Source organism: Astatotilapia calliptera, chromosome 23, assembly GCF_964374335.1.
Source record: "Astatotilapia calliptera chromosome 23, fAstCal68.1, whole genome shotgun sequence".
NCBI lineage: Eukaryota > Metazoa > Chordata > Actinopteri > Cichliformes > Cichlidae > Astatotilapia > Astatotilapia calliptera.
The window spans coordinates 34,166,317-34,185,659 of NC_137443.1; positions in this window are offsets into that span (position 1 = coordinate 34,166,317).

The following is a 19,343-nucleotide window of genomic DNA, read 5'->3' on the forward strand; positions in this document are numbered from 1 at the left end:
GAGTGTCAAATGTGTTAATTTTCATCATTTTTGAGAGTGTACTCAAACCTTGCCTCTGCCTTTGTGCTATATTGTTTGCGAGTTCAACTTAACGAGGCAATTATGCTACATTTGCAGCTCCCATAATTTATAATGATTACATAGCAGAAAACTGTTTAAATGGCTTGTTAGCTTGTTAGCACGATTGCTTCCCTGCCCACAAATTCACCTTTTCTTCTATTTGAATGCTGCTTGAAAAGAAAAACGAGAAGCTTCACTTCTTTGTGTTCTAGTGTTGAAAGACAGCCTTGATATTCCTCCAGTGGTTTTTGTTCTCACGCCTGAGGTATCTCCTCATGTACAGAAAGGAGCACTGCAGATTTCTTATTTCACCTTGGGTAGAATGAGCATGCTCATTGCCAACAGACTTTAACATGTCTGACTGAACCAAAGTCAACGATGCACTCTCCGCTCAGTAAGCTGCCGGCCTCTCTGGTGCAGTAGCATGTATGTGAATGTTGCTAAGAAGGTTTCTAATAATAGAGTGGCTGTGGCTTCTTCCATCTGCAATCCATAGTCAATCTGCGGCTTTGCTCACAGATGACTGATAGGTTAAGAGTCAGTAGGCTGCACATAGCTGATAAGCCAAGTCTGCACAACCCCATGGACTCTCCTCTAATTTCCACAGTCAGTTTGATTCCAGAGGTTTCTGTGTGTATTTGTCTGTGTGTGTCCTAGGCCACCTAACCTTGACATTTTTTGCCACTCTACAGAGATACTATCTTTCTAGTGCATTGGAAGAGCAAAGACAGAGTTACTGTGTTGACCCTTGAAACTATAACATGTTCAAGCATGCAGTGATCCTACTGAATCCTACAACAGGTCATAAGGCTCATTATTAGTTAGATACTGTGCTACAAATAGTTTAGGGTATTTAATGTTGATTAATGTTGTCAGAAATACAGACTGTATATAAAAGATGACAGCAGCCACTTTGATGTCACACAAAGCTTTGAAGGTCTTTGTGGTTAGACAGTAGAGTTCTCCACTAAGCAGAGCATGTGGCTGTTTCATGAGGGTGTTATAGTCTTCGCAATAAACAGATTCCTCAGTGTGAACAATATTTTTGTTACTGTAAACTTTCTGGGTTCAATGTGTCATCTGCTTGTAGTCTGATGGTATTGACCAGTCAAGTTGTAGCAATGGTGCCGAACAGGATGTCTTATAGTTGTTTGTTGCTATGTGGACACCATGTCTGCACCAGAAGCCTTAAATATTGTCCATTGTCCCCAGAGTTCAATCAGCAGATTGGGTTGCAGGTGTATTTACTGACTGCTGGGAGCTGCTTGAATTTTAAAATTAGAGCTGTGTTGATTAGGGATGGGTATCGTTTAGGTTTTATCCGATACCGGTGCCAAATCGGTACTTTTGAAACGGTGCCGGTGCTTAAACAGTGCTCGAACCGGTGCTTAAAGAATGGAGAACAAACTTTGTCCAAAAACCTCTCATGTTCAGCTGTTTTTTTTTGTAAAAAGATAACAATGTGTGCCTTTTCTGCAGCTATGTGGCATATATGGCATCACTCTTGGCTGGAAGCAGTGCTTAAACAATGGAAAAAACACAAACTTAAACCCTCTCATGTTTAACTGTTTCCCACTTTTTCTTTGGTCATTTTAGCCTTTTTGGCCAGGGTGAAGGGAGTATCTGCCATCAAACAAGAAGACAGCCGCATGTAGATATGATGATGTTTGCTAGTTCACCTTACATGCATTAATGTAATAACGTGGTTAGCCTACTCAACGTAAATTACACACGAACAACATGAAGCTACTCACGCAGAGAAGAACGGCTGCTGCTGCCATCATCATCAGTCATCATTTCTGCTACACTGGCAGGGCTAGGGGCCAGGACTCTATTCTTCGGGTTTTTGGGGGATTTTGCTCCGGGTCCGATAACTGGCAACCCACCCGACGTGCACGGTGTGAGGTCTCGCAGCAAGCTATCAAATACGGCGCATTTCTCGGCTTTTAAAAAAAACGCTATGCGTCGCCAGCTGTTTCATCGGATTCGAGGTGTTACCTCCTTTGACAGTATCACAGTATCAGCTTAAAGCACTTGTTGCAGGCTGCTGAGTTTGCATATTTTGCTGTGAAGTACAGCCAGACTTTTGACCGCTTCGCCTTGGACATTTTTAATCTGTAGCGCTGCTCTAAAAGAACGTACGTACCTGGCCCCGCCTACTATCCTCGGAAACGTAAAATGATTGGCTAGAAGTGTATCACAGCTCAGGGAAAAAAAAGCACCGAAATAAAGCACCGAAATGTGCGCTGCTTTTCGGTCTGGTTACTACCGTTTATGTCAGAACCGGTGCCATCATGGCACCGGACACCGGTACCCATCCCTAGTGTTGATGCTGACTGAGAAATAAAGTTATTTAAATTTCAGAGTACCTGTTCGGTTTAGCTAGCTTTATGCAGCTGTTAATGCTGGTAATGTTCCCTTAATTTGAGAATGTATGTATGCATGGCCTGATGAAGCTTGTGTAACAGAATTTGCGGACATGTACTCCAGCTGAGCAGCTGTGTTCAGCAGCTGGATGAACACAGAATAAGGCTCACCCATCTGGTAGCAAAGGTACACAGGTAACCTTCATAGCTGTTTGCTAACATTACAGATTACTGCTGATGACTCCAGCCTGCTGTTAAAAATAAAAATGCAAATTCTTCCATCTGATAAAGACAGAGGTTTACTTCAGTGCTCACTGAATATGGTCATACATAGAAGCGGTTAACCAATAGTTAGCTTACGGAAGAACTACATTTCACTCACTGTTGCTGACTTTTAAGTCGCTGTTAACGTGATGATTGAAAGAATAGCAACAGCTGAAAAACAAGAACAACAACTGTTGTGCCTCGTGCAAAATAGAAGTTAAAAAAGTGGACTTCAGTTGTGTTTTCTGGGGTTTCAGTGTGAGGTTAACATGATTACAATTGCAGCAGACACTGAATGCTAATGGTGCTTTTAGGGCACTGCTTCCTACTGTGGTTGCACTTTCACAATATCTTTGTGAGGCAGCGTTTAACCCCAGGTGCCTCGAACTAAATGTAAAATGCGTTTGTTTGGTAGCAGTTTAACTCCAACTGCATGCAGCATCATCTCACTGGAGAAACACAAAAGGAAAGAGAAAGCTGTCAGGAATGATGACATAGTAAACAATTATTGTTGGCTACTGATACCTAAACAAACAGAAACCAAACAAAAGGGGTAAATGGACTCCACTTACACTATTAATATGGAATAGTGGCTGTATTTTGTGGAAGCTGTCATGTTGTGAACAATGTCCTATGCTAAAAAAAATGAAGAAAGTGTGGACGTGCCAAAAACTGAAGTCTTTGTTGCATCACAAAAAGACTTTAAAAATTCAGCTTTCTATTTTTTTAACCCCACAGTGATCAAAAAAAGTGACCTTTTTAACAAAAAAATTATTCTATGTCAAATAACAAAGCTTGACATATTCATTATTTCTTAAATATTTTTGTGTTATTTAAGAAAAGATAGATATTTAAAAAACCAAATATTTAAAAAAAAAAAGACAAATATTTAAAAAGATAAATATTTTTCATAATTCTTCCTTTTAAACTTCATGGTTTAATGTTATGGGTGTGGCCACTGTGATTGACAGGTAGATGTTGATAGAGGTAGCTCTAGCTTACTGCTGCAGTTTGTTAGCCAAGCTTGCTCCCCAAACAGATTTGATTCCAGCTCAAAGCAACTGTTATTGCTGGCAGCTGGCTATTTCTGTCTTTTATTTACAGTCTGTAAGTCTACCCAGTGCCTTCTTTTTGCGAGTTTCAGCCACACTGGCCAAGTGTGAAGCTAATAAGAAAGGAAAAAAAAGAGTTACAATGGAGCTTAAATATAATTATTGAGCCACCTGATTAGTCCATATTAAGTTGATTAGCTCTGTAAACAGTTATGTTAATGATACTGCAATTCCATCTTCTGCTCCATCAGTAGGGAACCCAGACAATCTGAACCAGGAATTGTCCCCAGGTGAAGCTGCTATACTTGTACATCTTAATTTTTCACCAGTAATTTCTGCCTGAATTCAAACTCCACGTGATGATATTCCCTTTTGTTGCTATCTTCCATCTCCCCATCGTCAGTCTTTTTGTCCCCACTTTACACAGAAACTATTTCAGAGGCTCTCTGCTGAGCTAATGCAGCTGAATACATTACAGTCCATTAACAAACAGCCGCAGCAGGGCTGTAATTGTGATTTAATAGCCTGAGACAGGAGACACACCAAATGGAAGTCTGATTAAGAGGGTGATCATTAAGTGTGAACCATCTTTGAAATGTGCACAAACAGTATGTTGAGATGGCATTCGGTCTTAGCACAAGATTCATCTGTGGGTTATTTATACAGTGCATGCAAATACTCAGGAAAGCAGGATTTCCTTATTTAGCATGTTTATTTCTGGTTGCACAAAGTTGCACAGAGAGTTTATCAGCGTTGGTGAAAAACTCATCCACACACAGCAAAAACTTGCAGTTGCTTCCTTTGCCAATCTTAGACATTCACAGATCCACAGGGGAAAACCACGTCCGTCCTCAACAAAGGATGAGATTTTTAAGCAGATTGAGTTACAGCTCAGCAAACAAACACACCGCAGGGTTTCAGCAGCACACCAGGAGTGGCTGACAACTGATAAGCGTCTTTGGCTTGATGTAGCATCAGTGGCGCAGCAGGGGTTTTTGGTGGGGAGGTATGAGTGCGTGTGTATGGGTGTTGATGGGTGGTGGGCATGATTAATGCTAATCAGGGCAGGTGGGAGTCCTGCATGCTTCTTTTCTTCACCAGTGAAGTAAACACACTCAGCAGAAGGGAGAGAAACTCTCTCTCTCTCACACACACACACACACACACACACACACACACACACACAAAATGATACTCTTGTTTCTCTAATCTTTCGGGGGTCCTCGACTCATGGGGACACTGCAAATTAACTAACACATAAACAAACCCACTGTTAGTGGGTTTGTGTGTGTGTGTGTGTGTGAGTGTGTGTGTGTGTGTGTGTGTGTGTGTGTGTGTGTGTGTGTGTGTGTGTGTGTGTGTGTGTGTGTGTGTGTGTGTAGTGTGCCAAATTCCCTGTCTGTTACTGCCAGACTGGAGGAAGTCATAGCTGAGGTTATAAAGGTGCTATTGCTAGTAACTCATACATGCTTGTCTTTTTCCTGACTTTACACTATGACCCAAAGACCTCCTTGTAATGAGTGTCTGTTCTAACTTTTGAACCATTTATCTATCTAAAATGTCTAAAAAGCATTAAAAATGGCTCATTAATGTTTTATTAGTGTTTCAGAGAGCAGGGAGAGTGTATTTTTAGATTTTGCACCACTTTTATTTCAAAGAAAATTCTGTCACAGAATAGCACGTCCACTATTTATGAAATGAGAACATAACAGCCTTAATTATTTAATAATGATGAGGTCAGATTGATGGGCGCACATGGCAACAGGAAGTGAATGGACGGGTTGAAGATCAGGTGTAGAAGTTGGCAAGAAGATGTGGAGGAGGAGGCAGGAAGCAGTTAGAGTGGACATGCCTTAGATAAGGGAACCCAGCCCATGGTTCAGACTTAGTATGAAGGCAAAAAAGGAAATTGTTGTCATTTTTCTGAAATATCCAAGTGTAACCTGGAACTATCTGTGTGACAGCTGCAACATAAGCTGGTCAAATTCTGTAAATGCTGACATCCCACAGTTCCAGCCTGCATTCAGACTGTTTACTAAAAAATGTTATTTGTTTGTTTGGGGGGTGGGGGCAGTGGTCAATACTTCACAAAACAACAATTGCTTCAAGAGATTTTATATCTTAGAAGGGCTTCTCCAAGAGTCAACCTCCAGAAAGCAAGTACTTGGTAACAGTGGGAACGAAAAACTCCCTTTTATCAGGAAGAAACCTCCAACAGGGGCAGCCATCTGCCGGGAGTGGTTTGGGGGGAGGTGAGAGGAGAGAGAAAGGACAAAAGAAGCACCTGTGGAAGCGAGCCAGACAGTAATTTACAGTTGCTAGGTTTCCAAAACCATCTTCTTCAAAGTTTTGTCTTCCACTATTTACCGAGCTGATTTTTTAGTCTTGCAGTCGCACTGAAAGGCTAATGATTTTAAACAAAGCGGACCGTGAGCACAGCAGGAAAATACGCTGTGCGCTGAAGGCATTTTTGTGAAGAGGACCTTGACAGTGACAAGTGACGTGACAGATATGGTTTTCAGTGCTCGTAGTAATGGAATTTTTAAGGAAAGTAAAAGCTGAAACAACCTGGGTTGAAGTGTTGAAAGTGACTTTTTTTTTGTTCATTTTACAGACATTTCAACACGGCAGACGTCAGTAATGTCCTTCATCACATTATTAAGCCTATCATAAAATCGTGTGGACGCATGGAGTACCACAGTTGTCTGAAAAAACATAGGAGGTTTTATACTACAATCCAACAATCCAACATCAAAACTTCAGATACCCAAGACAGAACGGAGGATGGAGGTGGATCTGGACAGGCTGCTCCTTTTTCCAGGGGGGATTTTGGGATTGTTCAATGGCCAGACATGGGCTCCGGCAATAAGACTAGTGCTAGGTGAGCATAAGGGGCCTGTGAAGCTCTGTCTTGTGGCAGAGGAAGCAATATGTTCTGTAGGAAACTCAATAGCAAGCCCTCTCACAGACCAGAGCCTTAGGGCTGCTTGTCTGGAAGGTGAACTTCTGGGTTTTGCTGAGATGACACTAGAACAGATGAGAAGAGAACAACTGCTGGAGTAGCAGTAGTGGGAAATCTAGTAGGAAAAGTTCTGGGGTGAGATCCAAAACATCAGTAAACAATGAGGCCGAGGGGCTTTGCAGCTTCACAGCAATCCTTCCTGCATTTTCTGAAACATTTCACTTTAAAATGCAACATCATCACCTCATGGTGGTTATCTTACTTTAATTAAAACATTAATCAAAGTTAAGGTACAACTGCTCGGGACAAGGAGTGTTTATATGAAATGCAATGGCAGTCCATTGAATAGTTTGAGAGATTGCCAACTCATTCTAGCATGACTAAAATAAATGGGGTACTTTTGTGTTATATTCTGCTTCCCTTTCATGAGGTCAACAAGTTTACATCCTAAACTAGAATTAGAAGCAAAGCATCCGCTGCAATAACTGAATCATCCATGTGACCCCAGTAGACCATTAGATGATATAATTGCTATGACACAGATACTTTTAGAGCTTAAACAGGCAACAGAGACTCTTCTGACAACATGCTCAGACATGTGTTGAGTCAGTCGATGTTTGGCCCCCGACCAAAAAGGCCAAGGCGGGGGAGCAGATGGCAAGGAGAGCAGAGAGGCAGGAGGTCAGTGGTTTGGATATAGCCCACAGTGAGGATCGCGCATATGGCAAAGCAGACTGGGAAGGAGAGGAAAGGATGGGAATCCAGGTTGCTGGAACATAAAGAAAATCTGTTGCATCAAAAATCAAACATTTAAAATGTTTAAGTCCAAACAACTTTAAGCTTTCTTGTCTAACCTCACTTCTTGTCAAAATCCATTGAAAAACCTGGCTGTAGCGCCAGTGCTGGCAAACTCTGCACCCCAGTAAAACAGGAGTGAGGAACTTTCCCCACAGAAAAATCCCCACGAGGAGCGTGCAAAGATCTTTTCTGTTATTCCCACAGTCCTCCTCCCCCACGGAGAGCAGCGGTGAGCCAGCAAGTTTCCAGTTTCATTGAAATATGAGCTGATTTCATGAATGCTGGAGTGGAAAGACAGAGTAAATTAGCAGAAAAGTCCCCTGTTTAATGTTCAGGGCTTCATTTGTCATGACGGATATGGCTTTCGGTTCTCTACAATAATGAAAATCAACACAAACAGGAAGACGTGTATTTGTAAGAATGCACCAGTCCACTCAAAAAATAGTAACTATAAGAACAAGGATTGACAGATGACTCAAACTTAATGGTACTCACTGAGGAACTTAAATCATATATTTTCACTGACTACATCTACAGTGATTACATGTACTGTAACTCAAAAAACCAACCAAACAAAAAAACGAAAACGACAGATGTGAGAACCTCCTCAAATGAAACAGTAATAACAAATGGTACCATCTAGGCCTGAACAATGAAGCCAATGTGTAAAAAAATAAAACAAAACAAAAAAAGGGGGGCGTAGTACCCCCACTGGCCACTTGGGGAAAGGCCACATTAAATTAAGATGTTTACAGTCTGGTGTGTTTAATTTTAGCTTCTCTTGTGAGGATTTAAAGTTGATTTTGGAATTATTAAAAAAATAATGTGTACCTGCTGAGACGTACAGGCCGTACTAGAGGGGTGTATTTCAACTTTGGTAAGTGAAACTAGGATTTCGTTCATCAGTTACTTAACGGCAGTTAGCATGTACTCGAGTCTGTTTATTGTAGGGATCAAATTTTCGAGCCAAAATGCTAACGCTAATGCTTCAAATGAGTTCACAAACCAAAAGGTCACATGGCTGTGTCCATCATTTATTTACAGTTTATGGGGAATAGTGCATCTGTCCATTGACATCCAAATTTTGCTTAATTATTATCTAAAAAACTGGAGATAAAAACAGTGTCATTAGATCATTAACTGAGATAGACTACCAATCCTCCTCCTGGATGCACCTAAATCATTGCATCATTGAATTTAAAGGATTCAAGGAGCTTTATTGTCATTCGCACCACATATTTACATGTACACACGGTCCCGGAGCGAAAAGAAACAGAAGGACGAAGAAACGGAATTTTTAAAAAGTAATAAATAAATAATTTTGGGTTTTATTTTTTTAAAACAAAACAGAATAACAAGCAATGGAATAATACAGTAAATTGAGTGCAACAACCTGAGTACCAGTATGAAGTATGGATATAGAATGCAGGTATAAATACTTTAGCAGCAAAAGGGCACGACGACCAGCATTGATAAAGTGACGGTGTCAGTGAGTGTCAGTAGTGATTAAGGTGCTACAATATCACTTCTTGTCCATTTATGCATTGAGAAGTCTCACAGCTTCTGGAATGAAGCTGTTTCTCAAGAACTCTTAAATTTAAATTGTCCCAGAAAAGGAGTGCTACATAAGGTGTTTTTTGATCTACAGCTCTCATTTGAGCTTGCACACATTTTTAACACTGAGCACATTTCAGGCCTTACTGTGATTATTTCTTCATAAAATTTAGCTGAAGCAATATCTGAGTATAACCACTCACGCGTTGCTTCAGCGCTGCTACTTTGCCTAGTTGTGTCAGCATTTTAGATTAAGCCCCATGTTTGCCACCAGTTCATTCATAATGAACTAAAGGCTTGTCATTAAGCCCAAGCCGTCTGCACGCCTCAGAGCCACAGGGAACACGTTCTTCTCTTCATCCTCTTTTCTCAAGACCTTCAGCCTGGGTCCAGCATTTTTCTGAAAAAAAAAATCCCCTTATTGTTTTGCTTTCAGCCTTTCTCAACATTACAGCTGTGCATGACTGATTGTCTCAGGCAGGAGGACTGGGGGGAAACAATGCACCACCAGTTTAGATCTATTGATCTACACGCTTCCAGTCTGTGTCCGTCCCAGCTGGTACTGCAGGAAAATAGGGAAACTGTGTTGAGTGGGGGTTGGTAGGGGTCCTCACATATGGCCTACATGAAAAACTTGAGGAAGCCAGCAGATTTAAATTCAGTGAACTCAGAGAGTGTGAGAAAATTCAAACATATGAAACATAACAGCTTACTTTCGGCTGAGCTTCCATATGGGTTCCATACTAGACAAGACAGTGGCGAAAAACCAATATGTGGCTGATCGATTATTACTCGTGCTCAATAAAGCTGTTGCTTCACCAGAACAGTTCGTCTAGGCAATTTCATCTCCTAATCAAGATGAAAAAAGGAGCTTCTTGAGCCCTACAAAGATGGTGATAAATAGTGTCCTTCTCTTGCTAAGCCTGTTACTGCTGACGGATTACGTAATTTATTCTGTTTTGCACTGGAGAGTGGGAAAAGGTTCTTTGGCTTAATATTAAAACAATATATCAAAACCATATATACGGGAAACCCAGAGTGATGGTTTAAAAGGCTCTTCAGTTCAAAATCAAATAAGCAATAAAAATGACTAAAACTCGAGCTTTTGTGCTGTGAAAGTAAGAAAAATGTCCGAAGAGTGGCTTTGTGTGAAAAGTCTAACCCCTTCCAGCGATGTTTCCAAGCACCCAGTTTGTCAGCTGTCAGCGTAATGGAGGGGGAGGCAGGTGTAAACAAAGGAAAATTCAGACAAGATTCACTAATCTCTTTTCTTCTGCCTTTCGGGGCTGGCTTGCTAAAGGCTACAATGCAGCTCCTCTTTTTCACGTGCCAAACAGGAGAAGCGTTGTCACATTTCTCATACAGCTGCTGAATGTATATGTGAGTTGTGTCTGTGCCAGAGAGAAAGTCAGCTGATTCACAAGGCCAGGAAGAATCATCAGCTCTAAAGAGAAACGGTGGCTGAAAAATAAATGGGTGTGAACAGATTAAATGACAAGACATTTGAATTCAATTTTATTTTATTTATATTACAACAGTTGCCTCAAGGAGCTTTATATTATAAGCTACAGACCCTATAATAAGATGCATTCATATATTAATTAACCAAGTGAACTTTGACCTGACTGTGCAGTCTCAAGGTTGTTGGGACATTTCATTAAAAGTTAAAAATGTTAACCCCAGGGTGGCACCAGAGGAGAAGTTTATGGATAACCAAAATAATGATATGGTTCATCATCCGAAAGCATGCATCTCTGCAGGAAATGTTCTGATCTGGATTAAGACATGACGACAGACTAGCTAAACATTTTAATGCTACAGTAGGGTGGGAGGAAAGGAAAAGTCCAAGGACGACTAAACGGTAACTCGTTAGTGCAACTCATCACATGGGAACCATGATCATCAACAATGAAAGCTGATACAAAGATTAAAATTCAGGCGATGACAAAGTTGTAAGGAGCTATCCTCTGGAAACCACGAGTACAATCAGTCTATCATCAGAACCAATTACTCAATGAGGACCAAAAATATAGGTATGAAATTTCATCACAGCTCATATAAAAACTTGGAATTTAATGTTTATTTTTAAAATTCTGGACCAAAGTGATGGGCACAAAAAAAACATACAAAACCAGCTGCAAATCATAAGAGCACAACCTTGGGATAAGAGTGGAAATCACTTGCATAACGTGTGCAATGAGTGGATTAGTTCACTTTACCTTCCATATGTCTGGGACATGCCTGTGTAAAATGAAGCGTTGAGGAAAGCATACAGTGCAGGACAGGGTGGACTGCAGAGCCTGATTTTCTGCCAGCTAATTCCACATAGTGTTGTCTAACCAGAGCTCCGCCCAGGCGCTCTGCTTTAGTGGGATTCCTTTCTTATTACACAGTCTGGGTGAGGCTAAACAGAATTATCATCAGGACCCAGCTGCAGAATTAAGGTTAAATGTATTCGTTGTAAGGGTCTGTGTCAGTCTGTGTTTCTATTATAGTGTTTCGTGGTTTAAACAGCTGCACGTCGGACATGTTAGCGTGAGGAATGCTCTGCCTGTAGCTGTCTCTGTACTTTGCATTTAGAGGGAAACACACCCATTCTTAATGCAATATGTTGCAGGAGTTACTTTGGTGATAAAGTGTTGAAATTCAGTTTGCGGTTTGCTTTTTCTCCCACCCTGCCTCCCTCTACCCACAGTGCATTCCTGGCATTTGTTAGGTCCCAAGTAGAGCACTTCTCTTGTGTCTCATGCAATGTTAAAAAGGGGGGAAAACCTGTGAGGTCAAAGTATTTACAACATTTACAGTAAGATCTTTATTATTATTACATTTATTTCAATCACATAAAACATGCATGGAGACCATGTAAAGGTTTCTATGTGTCTCTGCCAAGTTGCAACCAAACCTACGCCCTTGCTCTACATGCACTGCATTCTCATTTATTTAGACTGGACTCTATAGACTACTCCCTTATGAGGTCAATGAATTTCATTTCATTCTGTTTTCATGGATGCCTGGATGTTAAACTTAATTGTTGCACCTGGTAGAGCAGCCACACTGATTGTTTTACTAAAGATAAAATAATATGGACAGTTTTTCAACTCTCAATGATGCCGCAGCCATCGTTTGATTTTGGGACCTGAAGCGGAGTTTGGGTCCAGACACAGCTACTGACGTCGGACTTAAAGACCGGATAGCAACATATAAAAACAAATGACATTTAAATTCTAAAAACATTACGCCAGATAGTGTAATATAATACCATTACACTGACTTTGATATAACTTTATGGTTACTTTAGTAAAATACATTGTATCTATGCAGTTATTTAACATTACTGCAGGGCTGAAGAAAAGTCTCTGCATGGTTATCTTGTTATTTTAACCCTGGGGCAAGGCTGTCATGTCACCAATTTATAATGTTGCAGTTTATCAAATTATAAGCAGAAGAAATGTTGGCATCACGTAACCAGTTTGTAGTTTCTAAAGTTCATTACAGCAGAAATAATGATGATTACAGAGCGCAGTGGACGGCCCATTGAAAGCACAGAGAGATTTGCAGATGCAGAGGGGCACTGCAATGTTACAGCACTAGGAAAGGATAATATCATGTTCTTATTAATTATTTTACTATGTTATTAATATAATACATAACATCAGAAATAATTGTGTTTTTTTAATAATTGTATTTGTTTGTTTGTTTGTTTTCTCTGTGTATACAAACTCTCTCCACCTCCTCAAACCGAGGCTTCAGTAGAGTATTCCACACCAGTGGGTAGCATATTACATTTTTGATGGATAATCAGAAACACCATAGCTCAGTGAAATAATGCTAATAGTAATAATCATCACTAAAGATGAATAATTTTTGGAAAGACTCCTGTTCTCATTTCCATTAGAGATAAATAGAACAAACAGGATAAATAAACTATCAGTTAGCATTATAAATTTGGCATAATGACTACACAGGAATAAAAAGCTTTGCTGTTTTTAAAATCTGCCCACCTACATCTGTCAAGCTCACCAGTTAAGACCATTTAACAATGAGATTTGGGAACAGAGCTAAGCTCATCTTCCTGCTTTTTATTCACTGTACAGACTTCATTTAGATTTTATTTGTCAGCAAAAAACATCAGATAAATTAATTCCCTGTAATGTATCATCAAACAGAATGAATGTTAACACAGAGGTCAAATCAACATTTTTTATAACCTTAGCAGTACGTCGGTCCCCTCTTAAAACGTTGCCAAGAAGGTTTAAATCTCACATCAATGCATCTTACTTGGAAAGATCTTTCATCAAAGCAGCCATCAGGAGCACAGTTGTGTGTCTTTCATCTCTGGCATTTATTTCTCACCTGACAAGCCCGTTTTCCTGTCACTGACAAACTAATACATCTTAGTCCTCATGCATATGATGAAGTCACTGCATGATATATAGGCTTGCTATGTGAGGAAAAGCAGTTTGCATGCTTGACGGTCTCTGGGAATTTACCACGGGCCCTACATGGCTGCCTGCTTCCAGTAATACATTAGCTTTTCAAGCAGACGAGTCAGTGCAGTCTGACTCACAGAGACGTTTTTGTTTCTTACTGTTACAAAAACCCGCTTTCACAGGAGTGTCAAGACAGTCAAGGACTCAAGTCAAAGTTATTTTTCTGAACCAAGACTGTTGTCAAGTTGAAAGAGATTTATGTTAACACTTATGAGTAAATACTGAACTATTCTAAATTGTTTTTGTCTTTTTACTTATTTTATATGCTGATGGAGAACTGACTTGTTTATGTGTGAACCCACACAAACACAGGGACAACATGCAAACTCCACACAGAAATGCCCCGGCCAGATGGTGGGGATAAACTCAGGACTTTCTTCCTGTGAGGCAACAGTGCTAACTGCCACCACCAAGCTAACTTGGTGTTGTAGCTTAAACTGTGTAGTTCAGTTCCAACCGTTTACATACGACTTATTTTATGCTGTAACAAGCACATGCTTTATCATGTACACTTTCTCTTGAATTGGCTGCAGATGATATTCTTAGTGTTCTTAGTATTCCCTTATTGTATAACTAGCTGTATGGCTTACACTACCCACAGCTCGTGACCATAGGTGAGGGTAGGGACGTAGATCGACTGGTAAATTGAGTAATATTATTAGAAAACACTGCATGCATTTTAATTTCTATGCAGATGACACGCAGCTTTATTTATCCATGAAGTCAGATGATACATAAAACACTATTTCTAAAATTGGAAATATCCTGTATAAGAGTCATGCTGAAAAACGAGTTTTTTATTCATTTATAACTTATAGACTGGACCACTTTGCTCTTAGTCTGCAAGCTTACTTGTGGTTCCAAGAGTTTTCAAAGGTAGAATGAGAGCCAGAGCAGGTTAACCCCTAAGCCTTCTCTCTAGGAGTAGAGTAGGGTCTTGCAGGTTCTTTATCTTACCTGGGTGGTATACAAATAAAATGTAATAGAGTTGAATTAAACAACACAGACAGTAAAAAGATGGACATAACCACAACATCATCCACTGGTTAGGAATGTCATATTATAAAGCCTCATGTTGAGAGCTTTGTCACAAAGGAGGGGCCTTTCTGAGTGTAGATTAGTAGCTAGGGTATTTGATTAAATGGTAAAAGGCCTGTATTTGTATAGCGCTTTACTTAGTTCCTAAGGACCCCAAAGCGCTTTACGCTACATTCAGTCATCCACCCATTCACACACTGGTGATGGCAGTGTGTGAATGGTGACAGCCGCCCCAGGGCCAGGGCGCACTGACAGAGGCGAGGCTGCCGGACACTGGCTCCACCGGGCCCTCTGACCACCACCAGTAGGCAACGGATGAAGTGTCTTGCCCAAGGACACAACGACCGAGACTGTCGGAGCCGGGGCTCAAACTGGCAACCTTCCAATTACCAGACGAACTGCCAACTCTTGAGCCATGATCGCCCCCTTTAACGCCCCCGATTATCTCATATTGCATCAAGTTGTCTCGAATACCAGTGGATACTGAGATTAAATTATAGTTGGCAATCATATAACAGTCTATCATGGATAAAAAGAAAGCATTGTAATGCTACATCATTGTGCACCTAAGGAATTTTAACAGAAATTCCAAAAATTAGATGAGATTACAAAACACAACAAATTTTCAGAAGAGTGAATTACTCAATCAACACAGGCTGTATAGAAATGATCCATTATTCTTTTTTTAGTCCTGTTTGGAATGTCATCAGTAAATATAACACGCTACAATGTAGTGTAGAGAAGCTGTTAGCTACATGCACAGGGCATCATGTCTCGTGACCTGCTTAATCAGAGAGAAAAAGAGCCAATGTGCTTTTCTTGCCTGGTGAGCATAATACCTCATAGATGTTTGACAAAGAGGTGTCAGAAGAAAAGGTTTCCAAAATGGCAATTTGTTGTATCTATGAACTTAAAGGTGGCGCTAACGTTTTGCTGTTTGTCTATGTAACAAAGATAAGTACAAAAGCCAGAGCGCAATATTGCAGCAGCAGCACAAAATGTATCAAGTGTTTCCTCGTGAGCTTGCTGTAAAGCAAAGATGGCGGCTCAAGTGGTCGGTGGCTCTATCCCATCTCGAAGTGTCCTTGGACAAGATACTGAGTCCTGTGCTGCACCCAATGCATCCATGTGAATGAGGGCTAGACTATAGGACAAGTGACTTATTTGAATGAAAATCTACACATCCCCCGTTTATCTGACCAAATGATTTTTTTATTTTTTTTAGGGGGCAGGGTTGGAGGTCTACAGGGATTTCCTTACTTTATTTGTATATAAGATATAAATAATCCATTACATGCTGAGACTACGGCCAGGTTCGTGGACTTTTTGATAATTTCAACAGCTCTGTCTAAATATTCAAATTGAGCTGCATCAGTTTTCTCTGTAGAAAGAAAAGGATTGAGGTGGTGCAGGTTCTCCACCCAAAGTTACCTCAGACCTCTCTGTCATTTAATTTCCTTTTGATTAAAGATTACTCTTCTCCCTAAACAACCTGAATAGAGGGCAGAGTAAAGTTTAACAGTAAGCACTCATAAATCCCCAGAAGAAAGGATGTATATTTATACTTTCCAAGAGATTTGAATCCCAGTCTTTCTGTACATTTCACATATGAGAGACAGCAAACAAAAGCTTAAAGCCACCTTCACATTTCAGCTGCAACGCTCCGAGTGGAGGAAATGAGCAGGCCTTACACAAGCTGCACCTGTACAAACAAGACAACCGATCACAGGTGTGCCTTTTGTCCAGGCCTGAAATAATGTAGCAAAACATTTATTTGTACGGAAATGGCGGTACATTAAAGACCACTCTTATAATACACAAGATATGGAAGCTTGTCGTCTGTGTGCAGTGCCTTGTCAAATATTTACACGCCACTCCCGACGCACCTACCGAAAGAGACAAAAGTAAAAAGCCTGTTGCTGTTTTGTTCTCAAGGAAGATTGCCAATCAACCCAGACAGCAGGAAAAAGTGTGCACCATTTTCAGGATGAAAATGCCCCAGGTGAGTAAATTTAAACGTGGGTCATCACATAGAAAAAGGAAAACAAACCCAAAAACAAATGCTACCAACCACAAATGTAAACTTTGTAAAGTCGCATACATTACAATGTCTAATAGCTTAATAATTAAAATTATTATAGATTCAATTCCAAATTTTGAGATTTATTGACTTTTTAAAGTACAAAATGATTGAATATATCAATAGAAGAGATAAACATATGATTTGTGAACAGGTACAGTCATTTCATGCTCCTTCAGATAGCTGTGGTATCTGTTTACATATAAACACTCAGATGGAGCTGGAATGAAGGGACACCTATGGAGGGGGGCCTCCATAGGTGTCCGCATCTGATTTTGGTATAAAGTGTGTTTTTACTATGCCAGATTCCCCTCTGCTTGCATAACATCTTTGGTTTACTGTCAAAACAGTGTGTCTGAGTATGTGAAAATGAGAATGATTGCATGGGCATCACAGTGAAGCTGCTGTATCTAGGAATAAATGTTTAAGAAACAGCAATCAAGCAACTGTGTACCAGAAAACTCTAAAACTATTTACAGAAAACCTGATTCTGATTAGAATTTGTCCCCTGCTGACTAATCCCTTGAAATGGGGTCAAGTTTCTGCCACATTGGTCATACTTTCACATGCATTTTGGGAAGGGTTGGAGTATGGGGGGATCGTAACAGTCTGGTTGCAGAACAATAAGCTGGTTATCTTTAATGTATGAGATTTGGATTTTTGATGGGAGAGTAAATAAATGACTGTACAGAATCTCTCTTAACAAGCACAATAGCTGAAGCCACCTTTTTAGGTTCTTTGAATGGATTTCTAGCACACTTCATGCCTCGAAGCACATTGCTCTCTTACAGAAGCATAAATGAGGTTGTCCCATAGATGCATTGGAGTTTGTAGATGTTGTTTCTATTGGAATTGTCAGTGTAGCCATGAGGCATCTAGTCTGCTGGAAATCTAAAGCAAAAGAGGATCTAAATCAGAGCTTCCCTTTGTGAACTCAAAGCACAATAAATCTTATAATGTCTGCATGGCATTTAACAGTACGTGACCATCCATGAAGGATAATCAAACTACATACTGAACTTATGAACTGAGATCTCTTTCTTCCCTTAATGAACACAAACACACTTCTCTTCAGTTTTATTGGCATTTATTCTAAAGGGAAAAATATAGAATTCAATAAATATTATGGCAACAACATTGACAAAGACATTTTGAAGGTGACATCAACATTCAAGAAAACGTGTGTATACACCGGAAAGAAAGGATTGGGAAAAGAAAATAGGGACACGGGCGCTGAGCTGACAAATGTGACAGCACTGGCATTTGAACAAGCTAATTGAGAAACTGATGGTCACATTAAAAGTGCATCAATACCGTTGATATTTAAACAGCTGCGTCATTGCACTGTTGTTTGAGAGGAAGGAAAAAACACTAGTTCAAAAACACTTGTTTCTCAAGACTAATTTTGAAATTGACACAAATCTCTTACATTATGTGACATTACTGCGGAGGTCATGATACTCAAACACTGAAATGACCCAAGGAAGAAAAAAAAATACAATCATCCTTTCCGAGTTAAGGTCTGGTCTAGGGCTGCCACAAACGATTATTTTGATAGTCGACTAGTCACCGATTATTTATGCGATTAGTCGACTAATCAGATCATCATCCACTGGACGTAAAACTACAGCTTATTGCACCAGCAGCATCTGCTCTTATATAACTATCATTAGCTTACAGCTTTAAGCTTTTAAGGTGCTAACTAAAAATAAAGACAAGATGATAGTTTATTCAATTTTAATGAAATTTGCAGATTGTTTCGGTGAAGTTTAATAAACTCCTTGCTATCTAAAATATAACAGGACAACGGAGTATATTCTCCAGCATCTCACACTTCTGATAATCAGCTGTCTGCTTGACGTTTATTCAGCTGTGTAAAAACTAACTTTAATCTCAGACAAACCGATTTACTCAGGAACAAATAAAATACTAAAAAAAAAAAAAAAGCCAAACAACAACATTTTTAATTTATCTAAGTGACTCATATATATTTAACCTGAGTAGCGAAAGACGGCGGTGGGTTTGAAAACAATTTGCCGGACCGCGCTAGTGACCTAGCCCCCGGCTAGCTATCGAGCTAGTGGGTAACAGACGTCTCCGAAAACGTCGGAGCGCTTTTGAAAATATGCGGTGTCCTGATAAACTGAGCCGATATTTGAGGTTTACACAGCTACATTCTCGGCTGAAAATATGTTAAACGTTTATTTTGTGACCCAGAAAGAATAATAAGAGTAATATTAAAATCCTGCTACTTATTCCTGCGTCTTTTGGGATCTTACAAAGCTTCAAACGACGCGTCGACTATTAAATCAGTCGTCGACGATTTTGATAGTCGACGTAATCGTGACTAGTCGACAAATCGTGGCAGCCCTAGTCTGGTCACAGCTTAAAGTCGAACAGCAAAATTCATCTCCAGAGGTTTGCGAAACGTGCAGTGCAGTGAGGGCTAGCAAGCTAACTGCTAAGTGGACTAGTTAAAAAAAAAAAAAAAAAAACAAACAAACATGTAATCTGTATTGTGGCATTTATGGTATTCCAAATATCTGATAATCTCTTCTTTTAATACTGAAGAGGGCAAAGTCCTTCTAATTACAGTGAATGTATGTTTCTGCATTAAATCTGCGCCATAAGTATGATGTAACTCTTCTAAAGCCCTACGTGATAAACTGAAGTGCAGAA